Consider the following 20365-nt stretch of genomic DNA (forward strand, 5'->3'; position numbering starts at 1 on the left):
TAGAATTTTTATCCTTCACACAATTGATTTTCATATGTTGAACTGTTCCTAGATTGAAACTGACCTGATTTTTTGATGTATTGTTGAATTTGATTATTAGTATTTTGTTGCTAATTTTTGTATCTAGGTTCATCGGGGATATTGATCTACAGCTTGTTTCCCACCCCCTCTTTCCCTTCCCCCCACCTCTCTTCCACCCTCGCTCCCTCCTTACCTCCTCCCTCCCCACCTCTTTCTGTTTTGTTCTTGTCTAATTTTGAAAACAAGGTACTGCTGGCCTCACAGAATGAGTTTGGAAAGGCTCCTCACTTTCAATTTTTGGAGTATTTTGAGAAATACTGGCATTAGTTCTTTAAAAGGAGTTTGGCAAAATTTGACAGTGAAGTTATCTGATCCTGGGCTTTTCTTTGTTGGGAAAAAGTTTTATTACTAATTTTATCTCTCATTGCTTGTTTTTGGCCTATTCAATTTTTTATTTCTTTTTTAATTCTCTTCATTCAATTTTGGTAATGCATATGTATCCATTTCCTCTAGGTTTCCCAACTTTTTAATCATACAATTTTCCATAATAATCCCTAATGATTCTTTATGTTTCTCTGGTAGCCATTTTAATGTCTTCCTTTTTATGTCCAATTTTAGTATTTTTGGTCAGTGTAGATAAAGATTTGTGCATTTTGTTTATCTTGTAAAGAACCAATTCTGTTTTGTTGATCTTTTGCATATTTTAGTCTCTTTTATTTATGATAGTAATCATTACTTTCTCTTTTGGGGGTTATTAACTTGGTGTTCAGTTTGGCCTTATTTTTCTAAGTCTCAGGATGTATCAGTAAGTTATTTATGCAAGACTCTTTGTAATTTTCATGTAGGCCCTATGGCTATGAATTTTCTGGTCAGTACTGCTTTTTTGCTTTCCACAAATTTTGTTATGTTGTGCTTTCAATTTCATTTGTGTCAGGTTCCTGACAGATTCCTAAAATGGCAGCACAGATCCCAATATTCTAAAATAGCAGGTCCAAACCTAGCCTGGGAAAGTCCCTTTGCTTATTGGGAGAACAACCAATCCCAAGCTAGACTGCCCAGCCTAAGTCATGGAAAGTTACCCAAGCACCTAAATGCCTATAAAAGAGGTCTGACCTCTGCTGCTGGCTGCTATCTCTTTGATCCCAGGAGGCAGTCCAGCAGTTGATCCCGCCCCCTCCCCCCCAATAAACTGCTGTCCCCGGTGGAGTTGTCTTGGTCCATGGTCTTCACTGCACGCTTCCATAAAATTTGTTTCTACAATTCTCCTTTGTCTTGTTCTTTTGACATTTTGACTACAGTGCACCCCAGTGTGAAGTTCTATTTTGATTGAGTCTAGTAAGAGAATCACTTGAATTCTCAGGATCTCTAAATCCATAGCTCTTTGAAAATCTGAGAATCTTCAGTTATTATTTCACTAAATGGGGATTCCTTTTCTTCTGGAATTTCCATCATGCAGATATTTGTTTGCTTAGTTGTGCCCCGTTTTCTCATAAACTTTGCCTGTAGTGCTAGGATCAAACCCAGTGCTTAGTAGATGGTAGACAAGTGCTCCACCTGTGTGCTGCATGCCCAGCTCATCAGCTTTCTTCTTTCTTTTTAATTTTCTCATTCACTCTCTGGTTTATCTCAGAAGCACTATTCTCAAGTTCAGAAATTCTTTCTTCTGCTTGCTATAGTCTACATTACAAACTCTGAATTGCATCTGTGCACTGATTGGAAATTTTAGTTCCAATGTTGTGATTGATTCTTTTGTGTGGTTTCTCATTTCTACCATAAATGTTTTTCATCATTTCATTGTACAATTTATCTGCATTCTCAGCATCTCATGGAGTTTCTTTAGGATCATTCAGTTGAATTATTTTTCAGGCATTTTTGGGAATTCCCTAAGCATGGGATCTTTTTATCATTTGGAGGTATCATGATTTATTTTGTCCCTATGGTGATGTTTGTACAGCTAATATAATAAGCACTTCTTCCATTTTTTGTGGAGCAGCTTTTAAGGAAAGTATTTTTTGATTATTTTATGTATATGAGTGTATTGCTTGCATGTATGTAAGTGCACCTATGTCATGCAGTACCTGTGGCAGACAGAAGGAGTCAGATCCCCAGGAACTAGAGTTACGGACAGTTGTTAGCTGCCATGTGGGTGCTGGGATTTGAACCCAAGTCCTCTGCAAGAGCAGACAGCGCACTTAACTGTTGAGTCGTCTCTCCAGCCCCAAGAAAGTATTTTTTAAGTAGCTGGCCTGTGGGCAGTCAACTAGGTAGATGGCCTGGCTTAAATTGTAGGTGAACTCACAATTGTAGTCTCCATGCAAATTTTTTGCTGTAATCATTGTTAGTAGTGTCTATGAATTTCTCAGTAGTCTGCATGGTAGCCCTTCCTGAAGGTAGTTCTGTGACTATGCGGTGATGCAATGGACAAGGACTTCCAAAGTTTATGTCCTCAGGTCCCATAGTTTGGCACTGAGTGCTACTGTTATAACAGCAGCAGGCATGGTTCTGGTGAAGCATGAGCTTCTGTTCATGGAGCAGACTTTCTCCAGGACCCAGAGGGTGGTGATCAAAGGTGAAACAGTGCTGCAACACCAGCATCCACAGACCCATGGCTCTGAGACACAAAGAAGACCTTCTTCTGGTCCTTCAGGATGAATACAAGTGGCCTCAGGGCTTATGACTCTGGTGGCTGTGGTCTTGATGGTATAGGCTATGTATAGGACCTTCACCAAATAACAAAGGGAAAGTAGGGGTGATTGTTTGGATGGTAGTACTCATAGCCATGGCTCTAGTATTATAGAAGGCAAAGAAGAGTTTCCCTGGGTCCCATGGTACAAGCAGATTAACAATGTGACATTTGGCACCAGAATCCATGGTCCTAAGGCTGTGGGCTAGGGAGGAGAACTTTGCTGGAACTCTTGGGTCAAGAGTAGGTGACATGAAACTTGAGACACTGGTACATATAAACTTCAAGCTACAGGACACAGGTGAGGCATTTCCTAGACACTGTGGATTGAATGAGTATAACTCCTGGACTCATGGCACTGGAAGCTGCCTGTTAGAGCTAAGGGAGAGGGACAATATCTTCTCTGCTTCCTTTGGAAGAAGCATGATTGAAGGCATAAGTGATTGTCGTCCCAAAGCCGTGGACTTTGAAGATTCTTTCTAGGCATGATGGGGCAAGTATCGGTGATTCCAGGGCTCATGTTACTTATAGTCATGGCTCTGGAACTACAAGATATGCATAAGACCTTCCTTGGGTCTTATGAGTGACTGGGTGATGCTGTAACTTAGGAGACTGGTAGGCATGTTGCTGGAGCCAAGGAGTACAGATGGGACATTTTCAAGATCCACTGGATGAAGCACAAGTGATGCTAAGGCTAAGACATTGCGACTGCCATGGTCCCGAGGATATGGGCTACAACTGAAATGTTTCTGAGATCCATGAGGTATGTGCAGGTTAGGCTGGGGGCTGTTACACAGGTAAGCACATTGCTTGCACAATGAGACAGAGATGGGCTGTTGTTAGTACTGTCCATCTGATGCTAGGATAGAGATTACAGACACTGCACTCCTTTTCCCAGTTATGTGGAGTTACCCCTGCTTACCACGCCAGCCATGGAGGGTCTTTGTTAAAGCTGCAGTGAGCTTTGTTCTGATCTTTATGTTGCTTTTTTTTTTTTTGTCTTTTTGAGACAGGGTCTCCCTGTAGCCCCAGCTGGCCTGGAACTCACTATGTAGACCAGGCTGGCCTTGAACTCACAGAGATCCACCTGCCTCTGCCTCCCAAGTGCTGGGATTAAAGGCCTGTGCCACCACACCTGCCTATGTTGCTTTTTTATCCCTAGTTTGTATATTTCTAGAGATGACCTATTTTTTTTTCCCATGAAATAGATCTCACTTTTATTTCCTTAGTTCTTCAATTAAGCAAGAGTAGCCCAGGATGCTTTACATCAGCCATCTTGAATTTTCTCAAAGCATTTTGGCTTAACAATACCCTCATTTGTGATGGGTTCATCAGAATCTAACTCCATGTAAATCAAGGAGCGGCTGTTCATTAAGTGGCTGGCTTATCAACAATGACCTCAGAGACTAGGACTCCCACATAGGGATTGGTAGGAGACACAGTCAGACATAGCACACCTGAGGATTCCACAAACATTTAGTTTCCTTTTCCTCCATTTCCTTTTACTCAGGTGATCAACCAGCCCAGTTTGAGAACTTAAGGTCCCACTTCCCGAAAAACCCTACAAACTGGGTTGTCAAACACCCGTTAACATTATACCTCGTTGGGAGCCATAGAGATGGCTCAGAGGTTAAGCGCACTGGCTGCTACTCCAGAGGACCCAGGTTCAATTCCCAGCGCCCACATGGCAGCTAACAACTGTCCCTAACTCCAGTTCTAGGGACTCTGACGCCCTCTTTTGGCCTCAGTGGGTTTTGCATGATGTGGGTGTACTTACATAGGCAAAACGGTCATCATACACATAAAATAAGAATAAATTTTAAAAATATTATATCTCACATATAGAAAGCTGTGGACAAAGCACTTTACTATAAGTTTCCATTTCATTATTCAGCACTGTTACTGAAGCTGTAATGGCCCCATCTCAGATCATTTCAGCTTTCTACTTCAAGTCCAGTATGTCTTTTCTCAATTGCTTTCTAATTATGAAGGTTCTCAAACTTCATTGACTTCAGGAGTCCCTGTCATGTTTTCTTAAAATGATCACTGGGTGCCACATTCTGATTCAGCGGCTCTCAGATAACACCCAAGAATTTGCATTTCTAACAGTGTCCTGGTGACACTGCAGATATTGGTGATGGTCTGAGATGCAGTGATTGGCAGCCACCTTTCCCATGCTGTGGATCAGTGGCTCAAAGGTATAACCTGAGAGAATCAGGAAAAGGGTGCTCATGGGTACAGCCAGTCAATAGATAATCGGAGTCGTCGTGTAGGCTCATGTCTCCTGGCTTTCCCGCGGATAGTTTTGAAGTGTGCCCCACAGTTTCCCAGGGTTCCTTCCCCTACTAACATACCCTTTACTGGCTCTTCTCTTTTGCCTTTCTCACTCCCTGTTTTTGCGTTTCATGGAATTCAGACTCTGCTTGAGGAGAGCCCACATCAAGTCAAAATCTTTTATCAGAACTCTTCTAGGTCCCTTGTTTCTAATCACCAATTTTTCCTAGAATATTTCTGCCCTACCTTGTAAGGAGCTCAGAGATGTAGAAACTGACTTAACTGAGAGAAAGGAAAATGAATGTAATATCTGTACACACCAGTGTTTACTTATCTTCATGGCATTCATCAAATTGTATTTTGACTAGATTTGCAACTATGCATAATCCCTGTCTTTCCTACTATACTTTGGAAGCTGGGTCTCTCTTGTTCACTATAATAGCTTTTGTGTCTAAAATTATACTTGCTAAATAATAGGCACTCACTGAACAATTTGGAATGAATGACCCGATGAACCAGTTTTTATACATCCCTTAGTATTATGCCATGTATTTATAAAGCTATTTACAAAGTACTTTACCACAAATTTCCATTTTATCACTCAAAACAAGAAGCAAAATACACAGTTTTATTAATGTTTTTGTAGAATTTATCAAATGGCTAGTATGGCTCTGGCTCTTTGCTGGAGATTGGATTATAGAGATGTAGAAGGATTCTTGTCGAACTGGGGATGTGGTTCAGCAGTTGAGTACTGCTCTAGAATGCTGAAGACTGGAGGATGAGACCCAGTGCCACACAAAGAGAAAGGTAATGACAATTCTTCTCCAACTTTCGTGTGCATTCAGATCACCTCAGAGTTTTGTTAAATTGTAGGTTTCTGGTTCACTGTGTCTTGGTAAAACCTGTAATCCTGTGCTTCAACCAGACTGTCAGGTGGTGCTTAGCCAGTTGGTCTGGAGACTGCACCTTGAGAAGAAAGGACCCAGGCTAGTGGTTACTAACCTTGGTTGCCCATTGGAATCTTCTGGGAGCTTTAGCAATATTGATACCTGTTCCCATCATTAAAGGACTCTGAGTCAACTGGGCAGGAGATTTGAAAACTTGCCAGATGATAAGGCTGGGAGATGGCATAGCTGCTAAAGTGTTTGCCAAACTAGCATGTGGATCTGAGTTTACTCAGTACCCAGAAATTCAGCTGTGGTGGGTCACCTCTCTAATCCCAGTGATGGGGGAGATAGAAGTCTCCCTCAAGCTTGTTGGTTAGCCAGTTCCACTGCATTGGTTAGATCCAATTTCAGTGAGAGTCCCTGTCTTAAAAAGTAAGGTGGAGAGAAATTGAGGAAGACATTCTATGTCAACTTCCGGCCTTTATATTCATGTGCACACATGTGCATGCGCACTTACACGTGCACACAAAAATCGTAACTTGCCAGATGATTCTAATGTTTGTCCAACTGGCCTAGGAATGTGGTTTCAATACCTAGATGTGCACCAAATGCCTCTGGAGGGCTTATGACAAGGCACATCATACTGGGCCTCAACCGCAGAGTATATAATTTAGTGAATCTGAAGTAAAACCTGAGAGCTTTCATTTTTAAGAAGCCCCCATATGCTGCTGATGCTGTGGCCTTTAGAAACACACCGAGAACTTGGTTGTATAGAAGCAGGCAGTCATGTAAATAGAGGACTGCAGTAAAAAGTGAAAGCTCAGCAACAGACACATGGGCAACCATGGCAGGAGAGGACTGTGGGTCCTCGGGAGAGAATATGCACAGAGTTCCAGAGAGGAAAGGACAGGGAGCATTCCAAGAAGCCTGGCATCATGAGAATACCAACTCAGAGCAAGGCAGTATTACAGGACACAGGTTTAATCAATAGACCGGACCAAGCCAAGAACAGCATTCTATGCTGTGCTTTGACTTTTAAAGCCAGAGGGAGCTAGCGAAGAGAAGGGCCAAGTTCTTTAAGAGAAAAGTCTGGAGATCAGTGACAGTGTATTCAACAAATAACTGGATGTATCCATAAGTAACTGGAATCTGTGAAGATGGAGACAGTGAGGACATAAACTTCAGTAGTGTGTGAGGGGACTCACAGGGATGGACAGAAAGCAGATGTGTCAATCTGTAACAGTACCTGTTGGATATTGGAGCTGGGAACAGGGAATGTTGTTGCCTTTGACTAAATTGATGATGGTACCAATAAACATGGACAAGATGTTTAGGGGTAGAGGATGAGGATGGCGATGACAACAAAGATTTGGGGCTCTTTGGTAAACAATTGGACATACAGTTCCTCAGCCTGGGGGAGGGGTCAAAGCATATGATAATTTAGATAATGAGAATGATCAAATTGTGCAGAGGGTTCTCTGAAGGAACAGGAGAGCAACTGAGTAGTTGATGCCACATCACAGACCCTGTTACTATGTTTAAAAATCTCCCCAATTTAAGGCTGACAGGAATAGTGATCATTAGTCTGGTTCCCAATATGTCCTGGGCAGAGTTCAGAAGGCCTTGACTATATCTGTTCTGCATACTTTCCTAGGGGCAAGTTAAGTAGAGGGAGAGGTCCATCTCCAAGATAGATCTGATGAGGTTCTTAGAATTTTAGCTTGCTTGTAGTTCACCTGGGAAGTGGTGCTATTTGTCAGGTAGAGCTCATTGTAACCAAGGGGACATGGACTTCTCTGGGGCTTTGGAGGGATGTTTGAGCCTCCTCACAGGATGGTGGCTGGGATTCAAAAGAGCCATGATGAATGTGCATCAGCTTTATGACCTACTTTTAAAAGTCACAGAAAGATTTTCTTGGTGTTTATTTTTTAAAGGTAGGAGACCTAGACTCCCCACCTCTCAGTGGGAGGAATGTAAACGTCACCCTATGAGAACAGCACGTCAATAAGAGGTTATCTGTGGAAGTTCTCACTCTAACATTGTATGTTTTTGATGAAAGCCTGAGAGAAAAAAAAATAGCCCTGATACCCTGACTTCAAATTTAATGCTCTTTCCTCTATGGTCAGGCTCTTCAGTGTAAACAAGGAGCTTGGCAGACATACAGAAAACAGGCTCAGCCTTGGATCTGGTATTCTAATATGATGCTCAAGTTAAACCATCTGCACAGTGAATTGGAGAATGGTTCTTTGGGCCACACTGGCTTCTCTGGCTACTGATGCATAGGGCTTCATCCCAGGTCTTAATTGTTATGACATCCCTGTGCTTCCTCCCCAACTCCACTCCACACAATGTGTCAAAATTGTGTTCCACAGAGATACCTCACAGGCAGGTGCAAGGGTTTATGGAGCAATGTGTACACACTGCTCACACTCTAATCACTGGCAGGCTTTGTGGGGAAAGTGTTTTTCTAGGACACAGCAAACATCATCTGACAACAGGCTAGTCCCAGTTGACTGGCAGACGGGGCACTGGGAGATGGCTGCTCACTCCATTACCTTTCAGCTCAGTGATGCCGCTTTAGGGAAAACAGAAGGTGCTGAAAGCACCTTCCCAAGTTCCATTAACCTTGATGGGCCAGGATATAGGCCCTTTGGCTATCTGCTTTAGGCAACAGATGAAAGAATAGCTTGTGTAGTCATTTGCCAGAGTTCTGAAGAGCAAAGGAAGTAATGGATCCTTTGGAATTAAATACAAAGCTGCAGCCCTTCTGCATGCTAATAAAGAAGGCCACTGGCCAATTACAGACATGTATGACCTAAAGACTAATGTTGCCCCGAACTGAGCATTATATGTTCTATGTCCATTTACCCATCAGCATTTTTTGAGTTCTGAAGCTGTTTCCGGCACTGCAGATGTGCCTGTGAAGAGGCCACCTTCCCACGAGGGATAGGAATTAGATAAAAAAGTAGAAAAGAAAACCACACGTCAGGGTCAGGAAATCAGGTTCAAGCTCAAGCTCTTTAGGTGCATGGTAATTGCTGTGGTACAGCTGAGATCAGCACGCCTGGCACACATGGGGCTCAAATGTCTTGGCCTCTAAAATGAGAGCCTATGCCTGCCAGCTGTTCCTAGCCTCATGCTGGCTAAGGACAGAGAGTCCAACACCTGCTTAGGGGACATCTCCCTCTTTGTGTGAGACCACTGGCCATTGACAATTCACATTTCTACATTACCTCTCAAGTTCCTTATCCAGATGAAACGTCCTATAATACCTGGACGTCCCCAAATGATAAGGAGAGTTTTATGAATGAAAGAGATGGTCCTCAGCCCTGGCTCTCTAGACTCCCAGTCCTGGTCACCTCACAGTGTCACTCACCTTATGGCTGCTTCTTCCACATCAATGAACTACAGTCACCTTGGAACCTTTTTGAAAAAAGAAAGGAAGAAAAGAAGGGAGGGAGGGAGGGAGGAAGAAGGAAAGAAGGAAAGAAAGACAAGCCTGACTCTGATTCCTAGGGGTTCTGTGCTAGAGTTGGAGATTTGGCATTTCTGACAGCATCCTGGGATGTTGCAGCTGGCCAAAGGATGATGTTGAATGACAGGGTCTTGAGTAGGGGCTACCAGCTACTGTTTTGTAAACAAGTTTACTGTGCCAGCCACTCAACATACTGTCTCTGGCTGCCTAATGCAGGAACAAATAGTTGCCACAGAGACCTTCTGTCCCCCAAGTGTTTATGTATCTTGCCCTTTACAGAAAGATAGCAGATTTACCTGTGATCCTGAGTCAATCAAAACTGTTGCTTCTAATTGTCTTGGAAATTCACAAACACAGGAAACAGATTTCCCCCAACCCTCAAACTACAGAAATTCTGATTCAATCTTTCTACAGTGTACTATGGGCACTGAGATATTTAAAAACTTCCAGGCAACCAGATGGGCTGCAGGTCCCAATGGGTTAACTGGAGCATCCTTTAGTGCTCTCCACTGGTCTCCTTCCCAGTTCAACATGTGACTTTCATTTTTAGATTTGGAATTTGCAGCTGATTCCCACAGCTGCTTCGGGAAACAGATTTTAAGGAGAAAGTTAAAATGCACAGCTGAGAACTGTGACTTGCCCCCAGCCCCCAGCACATTTTATATGTAAATAGCTAAGAGCCTTGTTTTTGCAGCCACTAAAATTAAATCAGAATCCAGAGATCTTTCTGTGCTGCTTGCCCTTCCATGCTTTTCCCTTTGCTTTTGGGGGCACATCCCCTCCTACATTTTGTTTTCCTCTTGCATCCTGCAGTGCATGGTCAGCCTTTTGCTGCCTCATTATTAATCAAAGCAGATTAAGCCTTATTTCCTTAGAGCGGTATTTGCTGGGAGAGGTTGATATTTTCCAATTTCCACAGGGAAGGGAACATCCTACTGTGTAAGAGTAGGACAAAATTGCCTGAAAAGGGACCGTTCGGGAAGCTGACAGAGGTGACACACTTGTCCAAGTTGGAGGTGATTATAAGATGCCATTGGATCCGTTTCCTTCTCCCAAGGGGCAGAGAAGGTCTTAGAACCACAGTTACCCATCTTACTACTGTTTTCTTCTATAGGGAGACTCAGATGCTTTTAGAGAATTCAGCATCATCTAAAGGGTATTAAGTAACTATAGCTAGACTGCTGTCCCCAAGAAAATGATAAATAGATGTGGGGTGTGGCCTGGAAAATGGTGGGGCTTTTCACATTTTATTTTGAAGTATTTTAGGGATTCAAAAATTTTGTGAGGACTAGTGAGATAGTTCAGTGGGTAACGGTGTTTGCCACCAAACCTGATGACATGATTTCAATCCCTGAGCCCTACATGGTAGGAGAAAACTGATTCTGCCAAGTTGTTCTCTGACCTCCATGTGCATGTACATGTGCACACACACACACACACACACACACACAATGTAATAAAATTGTAAATATGCAAAAAGAGTCAGGCACAGTGGTGCATGCCTTTAATTCAAGAATTCCAGAGGCAGAGGCAAGCAGATCTTTGTGAGTTTGACAAGGTCAGCCTGGTCTTCATAGTGAGTTCCAGGCCAACTACACAGTGAGAATTTGTCAAAAAAAAAAAAAAAAAAAAGCAAAAAAAGTAAATTAGCCTGTGTCTTTTACACACATGCACCTTTCCCTAATGTTCATCCTTACATTGATTGCTTAACAGTAATGTGAGGGTCTAAGTCAGGAAATTCCTTGATACCCGTTTCACAGATTTACTCAAAGCTTGCCAATTCTGACACTAATGCTCTTCCGGAATCTAAATGAATTTAGTTTTTGTATGGAAGAGGAGCAGCAGAGACCACCGACCAGACAACTCCATTGGGGGTAGGGGGCAGTATTTATCTGAAAGCAAATAGACCTCTGGGCTGCCTCTTAGGGAGCAGAGAAACGACAGCAAGCAGGGGCAGTCAGATAGCTTTCATAGGCAGTTAGGTAGCTGGCTAACTTTCCATGGGCAGTTTAGCTCAGGATCAGCTGGTCTCCCAACAAGCAGAGGTATTTCCCCAGGCTAAGTTCAAACCTGCCATTTTAGAATGTTGGGAGCTGTGCCACCATTTTAGGAACCTGCCAGAACCTAACATTTGACATCTTAGACTCGTTGAATCCAGGACAATTTCTCAGTTTTGCATTGTCTTTGATGGTCTTGACACATTCTAAGTGACTGCCCAGTCATTTATAGAATTCTCCATTTTGTTTTGGGCAGGGCTCCCTAGAAAATTTTATCGGACCTTTCCAAAACAAAGGCAATTGTCCTTTGTGGCATGATCGGTGTCTATGAGCACATGTTTAACCCTGTCACAACCCTGTGTCACAGAACATCCATTCAAAATGTATGTTACGGCAGATAAAGGGACTAAAATGGAATGAGGAACTAAGGAAGGGTCTACATGGCAGTGCTCCACTGTGCTCCAGACTCAGCCTTTGAATGTAGCTTCACTGAGCCTGGCCCATGTAAATAAATGCTGCTTCCGGCTCAAAGCCTCTGTGTCCAGTTTCTTTAAACAAACTTCCACCAACACCTAGAATTCAGAACATATCCCCAAGGTGATAGGGACACATCCTTATGATTGATAAATTACCTCTGAAGGTCATGAGAATACCCAGGTAGTGACTTTTAAAAGCATGAAGCCCAACGGAGCCTAGATCCATCTCTGTGTAATCTCTCCCTAGATATTTCTTCAGAATCTATTTGTTTTTCTCTTTGTTCCTCTTCTATTCATTTGGTATCGGGCCAACTTTCTCATGCCACATTGATATGGAGTCACTTTCAAATTGGATCGTGGCCCACCTTTGCTCAAAACCAAGGAAAGATGGCTGAGTGTAGGCAAGCTTTACTATAAGGTTCTCCGTCATGGGACTTGGTCTCGATCCCAATTTTCCTCTCACTGCTGTGGCGGTTCTCAGAGTCTGGCCATGAGCCAGTCCTTAGGCCCTTGCTTTGTCCTCCATGAGAGGCTCTTCTTTCAGGAGACAACATGGGCAGTGGGCTCATCTCTGAGCCTTCCTCGCCTTTTCCTGTCTTCATATCACCCTCCTCTGTTCCACATGACAGTGTTTTACCTATTTTTCTTCATCTCTGGATCTCCAGAAATGAGGGATGGTGGTTGGCACGAGCAGCAAACTCAGTATGTACTTGCAGAGGAAGTGAAATAAACAGTAAGAGAATTTAATAAGCAGCTTAATAATTGATTAAGTGAAGATTCAATTCATAACACAGAATGAAATTATTTCAAGTTCTCTTTTCCCACTTGCCAGGCTCCTGCTTTGTAGATGGCGGCTCCCTTTTTTGGTACCTTCCATTTTTCTATTATAATTCATCTGTTTCTTCTGCACAGAGAAAGATGGCCCCTGAGAAGAGTCAGCCAATAAATCCCTCTCTCCTTAGTACGAGTCGGTTGGCAACAGAAAGCCAAATATATATCCTTTTTCTTTTATCCTGTTAAAAACTGCAAAGAAAGTTTTGGTGCCCAAAGTGACTCTGGTAGATTGTTAAGTTACTTTCCTGGTTTCTAATAAGAAGAAACATGATCAAATATCCCTTTTTCATGAAAAAAAAATAGCCACCATTATTTCTGTATGCCAAGAAATGTGTGTGGGCATAAAATTTACCTTTTAAAAATTTCTCACTGGTAAATAGTTATCACTGTTTTCTAGACATGACAATTCCGGTTGAAAAAGGTTAAGTCAGACAGTAAACCATAAAGCTGATTTAAACTCATATTTAATGCTCCAAACATTGCTGTTAACACTGTCTAGTGTTTGGATAGCTGCCTATAAACCCAATAGGCATAAGAGAAGCTGGCCCCTTATAGGCAATACCAGCTTTCAGTTGCTTTAGGGAATGAAAGAATATAGATATTCTGGCTTAAGAAGCTGAGCATTAACTGCACGACTTAAATGTTCTCTAGGACTCTTTACCATCTCTCGCTGTCAAGGGATCGCACCTGCCAATCATTTCAGTGTAGCCTAATTATTCTCAAAGTCTGGCCCTCAGGCCACCTGTAAGCTGTAAGAGGCACAAAGTTGAGACTTTTCTCCCCTGGCTTCTAGAATCTGAAGCTCTAAGACCTAGAGTCTTAGCTGAGATCCAGGATCTGTGATTCGATGGTGTCTCCAGGAGATCCTGGCCTAAGTTCACAAGCCCCTAATGCAGTACTTAGAATAATAACTTTTAGCTGCTTACTTGAGGTGTGGCCTGGTGCAAATCAATTAGTTTCTTGGTGCCTTAGGTTTGTTCATGTAAAGTGGGGAGTTAGTAGCAGGACCTACCTCATTGTTGTCAAGACTGAGTTAACTTATGTAAAGTTATTTGAACAAAGAAGAATGCTATTTAACATCAGATGTTTATAGATTCTCTGTCTGTATTCATTTTGCCTTTCTGTTCACCTAAACAAAAACTTAGAACTTTTTCTAATCTCTTATGGGTCTGAATTCTTTAGACTGAGCTCAGTACCTCTGAGGATGCCATTGCCTCATTCTTTACCAGACTGGGTTGCTAATGAGTCTAGTCTGAACTGTAATGACAACACTTGATATCAGACGAAATACAACCAAAGACACTTCTGTTTGTTTCAAGAATAACTCAGACCTCTGCAGGAAGCATTTGATAACCACATGCTGGATGCCTGTGTCTTGTGCTTTGCAGATAAAGAGGACTGTCTGTGCACCAGCTCTATTGAGTCCTTTATTCCTTTGCAAAGTGGATGATTGCTTGAAGAGGATGATCACTCAAGACACATTGACATTTACCTAGCTTTTGCCTCCTGAATCACTACACAGAACCAAATGACTCAGACAAGAGATTGATGGGTAAAGAGGCCTAGACAGTCAGGAAAAGGTTTTGGAGCAAAATATTCAGAAACCAATTGTTATTCAGTACACAGCTCAGTCTCATCCTCAGACCAGGGATGAACAGGAATGTTTTCGTCCATGGAACATTTCAGAAGGGTGAATGTATAGCAGGTGTCTTTTCTCCTCAGTGTCCTAATTAATCATGATTCCACTTACTGGCACCATTTTTCTGGATATTGAGAGGAGAACTGGTAAAAAAAAAAAAAAAAAAGAAGGAAGGAGTGTTATCTTCAGATAGGAAAATGTGATGAAACAGGCTTAAGGTATTTCAGGAACATTAAACAATAAATAATAGCCAAGAATTTTTGAAAATGTTAAACTACAGTACCAAAATCAGGTGCTTTAAGAAACACCAATATGAGAGGCAGCCAAGAAAATAGATCTCTCTGTAAAGTAAGATGAATATGTGTTAAAATGTCAACTCAGGATAAAGGGACCTAGATGTGTTGTCCCATAATTGGTGCTGCGGATATTCTGAAAACTACTCAAATTACTTCTCATTCAGTACCAAACAGCAAAATAAATTTTAGATGCATTAAAGGTAGAGACAGAAACATGGAACCACATACACAAACACAAAGAATGAAGCAGATCAAAGGAAAAAAAGGAAGACTGGTGAATAACCAGAACAGGCTCATTTTTAAAATTTATTTTTATTTTATGCATATGAGTATATTGCCTGCATATATGTAAGTGCACCCATGTCACACAGTGCTCATGGAGGTCAGAAGAGGGCCTTGAATTCCCTGGAACTGGACTTAGGGATTTTTTTTAGCCATCATGTGAGTGCTGGGATTTGAACCGTGGTCTTCTGTAAGAGCAGTCAGTGCTCTTAACTGTTGAGACATCTTTCCAGGCCTGGAACAGGCTCCTTTAGACAAAGTCAAAAGATATTTATTTTAGGACTAAGAAAAATAAGACAAGTAACTCCTTTGTACCAGGTTTTCTTTTAGTTTTCTTAATAAAAATGAAAAATCAGTTCCAAGGATAGAGACCAGACAATCATATATTCTACCATATCCTCAAGTTTCTTTTCACTTTGTTTAAATTTAAATTTTTATCTATTATTGTCATCACTGTGTGTGTGTGTGTGTGTGTGTGTGTGTGTGTGTGTGTGTGGATGTTGAAGGACTCTTGGGAGTCACTTCTCTCCTCCATCGCCGAGGCAGGGTCTCTCATAGCTTCTGCCCTGCTGCGTACTCCAGACTTGCTGACCGGGGTCTTCCAATGACACTCCTGTCTCCCTTGCCTGTCTCACTCTAGGAGTGCTGGGATTACAGATGCATACCACTGCATACAGCTTTTCTATGTGGGTTTCAGATATCAAACTCAGGTCATAAGGATTTCATTGCAAGTGCTTTTATGTAACACTCTGCCATCTCACTAGCTTAGCATCTTCAAGTTTCTATCCACAAAAATGCAGAACAGCATTCAGATTTCTTCCATGTGCTATTAAGTCTTCCGTCCAGTGTGGAGTTGCTTTGACTGTCTACTATATTCAGGTGACACGTCTCAGCTGACTTACTTAGTCCTGGGGACTGGAAATAGGGGCTAAACCATAGCACAGAGCTAAGCAGGGCAGGCAGAAGCAATGTTAGATCATCATCAGGTGCTTTTCATTGTCCGGCCCATTACTCAGACAAACTACATTTCCCAGGAGTAGAATGTGGCCAGTTGACTGAGTTGTAGCCAATGAAGTGTGGGCAGAAGTGATGATGGAAGTCCCTCCTGGTTGTGACTCATAGCAATGCCTCCTCTCTTGTAACTCCATTGTGACCCTGGGGCCACTTGCTGAAGGGGACAGCACTCCATGATGGGCTACACCTGTCTAACAGCTAGCTCCCTGTCATTATCACCTTCACATAAGATGTAACTCTTGCTTGTTTGAGGCAGGATCAATAAACACGTCCTGCCCTTGCCATTTTTCATATTCAAATGAAGTAAACATAATTTCTGAATAGAAAGGCAGATCTCATGGTAATTTCACAAGCTGTATTTTTTCCATAGTTCTAAGTGCCTTGGCTTTTGGATCAAGGTGCATAGGCTCCTGCTGACTTGTTTAACCACCACAGTTTAATTTACTTCTCCTCTGTATCTCTCCCTCAACCACAAAAGAAGAAACTTCAGTCAGATGCTCATCAGTTTTATAAAAAGGAATGTGCCGAAGATGTTACAGAGCAAAAGTATTGAGAATTCCTTCATTCAACAAATATTTACTTCATGTCCATCATGGGCCAGGCCCAGCTCTGGTACTTGAGATATTCCAGTTCTCCTGGACTATGGTGAGGGACTTCTCAATAATTTTTGAAATTTGAATTTGAAAATTTTGAACTTAATAAGTAAATTATTTAAATGCTGAGAGAAAAGGTGGGGGAGCAGACCCTGTGAGGAGGGGAACTAGGGGTTCTTTGCAGTATTTGAAGGGGAGATTGTGGGGACTGGAGAGATGGCTCAGCAGTTAAGAGCACTGGCTGATCTTGCTGAGGACTTGGGTTCAAATCCCAGCACTCACATGGCAACTAACTATAACTCCAGTTCCTATAGCTCCAGTTATATAATCTATAACTCCAGTTCCAAGGGATACAATGCCCTCTTCTGACCGCCATGGGCATTGTACAACATGGGTGCATTTACATACATCCAGGCAATACACTGATTCACATAAAAATAATGTGCACTTGAACCAGTGTCCAGTCTACAAAGAGGAGGGTCAACACAGAGGAAACATTTCCTCCATGGTTCCAAATGAAGCCAGTCATGGTCAAACAGGACCTTTGACTTATCTTCACTAGATGGAATTGGTAAAAGAAAGGAGCCAGGGGCTCATCCCAAGTCCATGTGTCCCCCGAGAAACAGATCCTCAAACAACCCGAAGAGTAAAAATAAATAGGTTAATCCTAAAAGGAAAGTATAACCAAAGATTAACGTAATCAATATAATTCTTTAAGAGTCCATGTGTATACCTAAAGGTACATAACCTAAAAGCTACATAACAAGAAACAATACCCAACAGGAGATTCCTTCCTTTGAGTTATTGGCCAGGGTGGCCCAAGAGACTCCCAGACAGTAACCCAGCATTGAACTGGGAAAATGAACAGCAGACCACAATCTTATCTAAAGGAATATTGGCAAATGATTGCTGCTAGATGAGGAAGAGCTGATCTTCCTAAAATAAGGAACTCTAGATAGGCTTACTAGATTCAGCTCATGGACTAACACTGGGTAACTGCTGGGGGCACTGATAACACAGTGGACAGTAACAGGGATGAAAGAGTATATGGGCTCCAGTGTGTGTAGGGAGGCTATGGGAGGGTGTGATTTGGGATGTGGGAATAAAGATGAGTAAGATTGGGATGTTCTGTTTGAAATACACACACACACACACACACACACACACACACACACAAATCAATTAAAAAAAAGAAAAAGGAAAGAAAAAAGGAGAGATTGCAGCAACCCATATTGAGAAAGATTTGAGAAAATTCCGAGGCTGTGAGCAATCTAGCCATGTGAATAACCAGAGGAAAAGAACCAGTGAAAATCTTTAAGGAAAGAAACATGACTGGATTGTTCCATGAAGCTGGTGTAGTGAGGGTAGAGAAGCCCATGAGGTGAAGATGAAATGAGCTTGCAGAGCTCTGGGGGACCAAGAACATCCATGGGTCCCTTACAACAGGAGAAGCAGTTTATTTTTAGATAGGCATACACATAGCACACAAATATTGTTATTTCATTTGGGAAATGGAGGCAGAAAGTTCCAGGCCAGCCTTAGCTGCATAGAGAGTTCAAAGCTATCCTGGGTTACATGAAAGCTCATCTTAAAGGAGAGAGAGAGAGAGAGAGAGAGAGAGAGAGAGAGAGAGAGAGATGCATGTAATATATGCAAATGAGAATAAATGAACTAAGTTCTTTAGGAAAACCAAGACAAATACAAACCTATCCCAAAGTTACCCTGAAAGGGAATTTATTGAATCACAGACAGAAAAGGCTGTTGAAATTCCCATGTCTATGTTTTCATTGGGACTTGTGAAGTTCTTTCTCCCAGCAGAATATATCAAATGTTGGAAAGCACTGATTGGTCCATTGTGACTCATAGTCTCTCTAAACCACTCATGGAGGCCAGAAAGGCAAGTTCCAATGATTGGCAGCTGGGTCACATGTTGGTCATCTCCTTGCCCAGTACAGGATTGAAAGACGTGCACCAGAAGACACAACCCAGGACTTTTCTATGAGGTTCATTAGAAACAGCAACAGAAATGAAGCTCATCACACCAACTGTCAAAGAAATGAAAGCCCACACACAGGGAGTGAGGAATGCCTACAGAGTGAAAAAGAAGCCTGCATGTCAAAAAAAAAAAAAAAAAAAAAAAAAAAAAAAAAGTCAAATGCACAAGTAGAAAACCACATGCAGGAAACACAACAAAGAGAGAACTCTAAATATATAAAGAACTAGCTCATAAATATCAATAGACAACCAAAATCTCAGCAAGAATAGACAGAAGAACAGGAACAGATTAATTCCCCAGTCAGAAAACACAGGGAACTGATCTGTCCACCCTCATTAGTAATTGAAGACACAATAGTTAATAACGACATTCCATCTCTCATGCTGACATGCTTTAGTGTCCACACAGTACCCTCAAGGTCAGGAAGGGCTCTACAAAATGGAACTCTCATTTTATAATTGCTAGTAGTATGGCTTTGTAAAGTAATTTGGTGATTAGTGCCAAATACTCATTAACCCTGGAAATCTTCTGAAAGTATATACTGATGTAAACAAAAACTTGTGGCCAAAAGGGATAATAGCTTTGTTCAAAGAAGAGAAAAACTGTCAAGGAAGTTAAGTGTCACAGAACAGGAAAGTGGTGCAGTAAATTTCAGCCATTGTGATGAGGCCTTTTGAAATGACCTGGAGAAATGATTGACAACGCAGTGCTTCTGATACAACCAACTAAAAAGCTATGCAAACAGGTGCAAAACAATAATATGAGTATGATTCAAATTTGAAAATAATCATAGCTTTAACATATATATATATATATAAATGTTAACAATTAGTTTTGTTACATAGTAATTACAAAATAAACCCTTTATCAACAGGTGCAAAACAAGTTAAGTAGCAAGAAATACCTTCAGTGAGAAGTTTAAACTTTGAATCTGGATATCTGAATTTTTACTCCAAATGACTATTTTATACCGAAGAAGACAAATACATTTAACTGAAAGATTTTGTATCTGAAATCCCTTCTTGTTAAATAGTCTGTGACATTCTCCCATCCACTCATGTGTATGTACTATTGGTCTCTAGCTGGTGGAGCTGTATTGGGAGGTTGTGGGGTATGCTGGATAGCTTTAGTGTCAACTTGACACACCTGGTTGAGGGAGCCTCAATTGGGGAATTGCTTCCATTGAACTGGCCTGTGGCCATATCTGTGAGGCATCTTCTTGATTGTTGTGTGATGTGGGAGGGTACCCTGGGCAGGTGGGCCTGTGTTGCATAAGAAAGCAGGCTGAGCCGGGGCCAGGGGAGCAAGTCAGTGAGCAGTGATCCTCCATGGCCTGTGCTCCAGCCTCCAGGTTCTTGCCCTGAGTTTCTACTTGGGCTCCCTGATGACCTGTGACCTGGGAGATGTAAGCCAAATAAACCCTTTCCTCCCCATGTTGGTAGTGCTCAGAGTATCTTTGCCACAGCAATGAAGAGACAAACTAGGACATGGGGTCTTTAGGAGGTGGGGTCTAATTAGAGGAAACAGGTTGTCACAGGAGTGGTTGTGGGTTGGGATGTAGAAGCTCAGCCTTGCTTCCTGTCCTGTCTCTGCTTCCTCTTCTGCTCAGATGTGAGCAAGTAGCTTTTGTCTCCAGCCAGCACAGTTATTATATATCCAACCACCATGTCTTCTCTACCACAATGAGCTGTTCACCCTTAAACTGTGAGCCAATTCCCTTCTGTTAGGTATTTAAATAGTCACAGCAATAGGAAAAATAAGTAACATACTGCTAATTAGTTCTCAGGGGAAAAAATGATACATTATGTTTGTGCTGGATAGCTTTAGTGTCAACTTGACACACTTGGGTTGAGGGAGCATCAACCATAAGACCATGTCTGTGGGCATTTTCTTGCTTA

Source organism: Nannospalax galili, unplaced genomic scaffold (assembly GCF_000622305.1).
Source record: "Nannospalax galili isolate Female #2095 unplaced genomic scaffold, S.galili_v1.0 scaffold1118, whole genome shotgun sequence".
In the NCBI taxonomy this organism is placed as follows: domain Eukaryota; kingdom Metazoa; phylum Chordata; class Mammalia; order Rodentia; family Spalacidae; genus Nannospalax; species Nannospalax galili.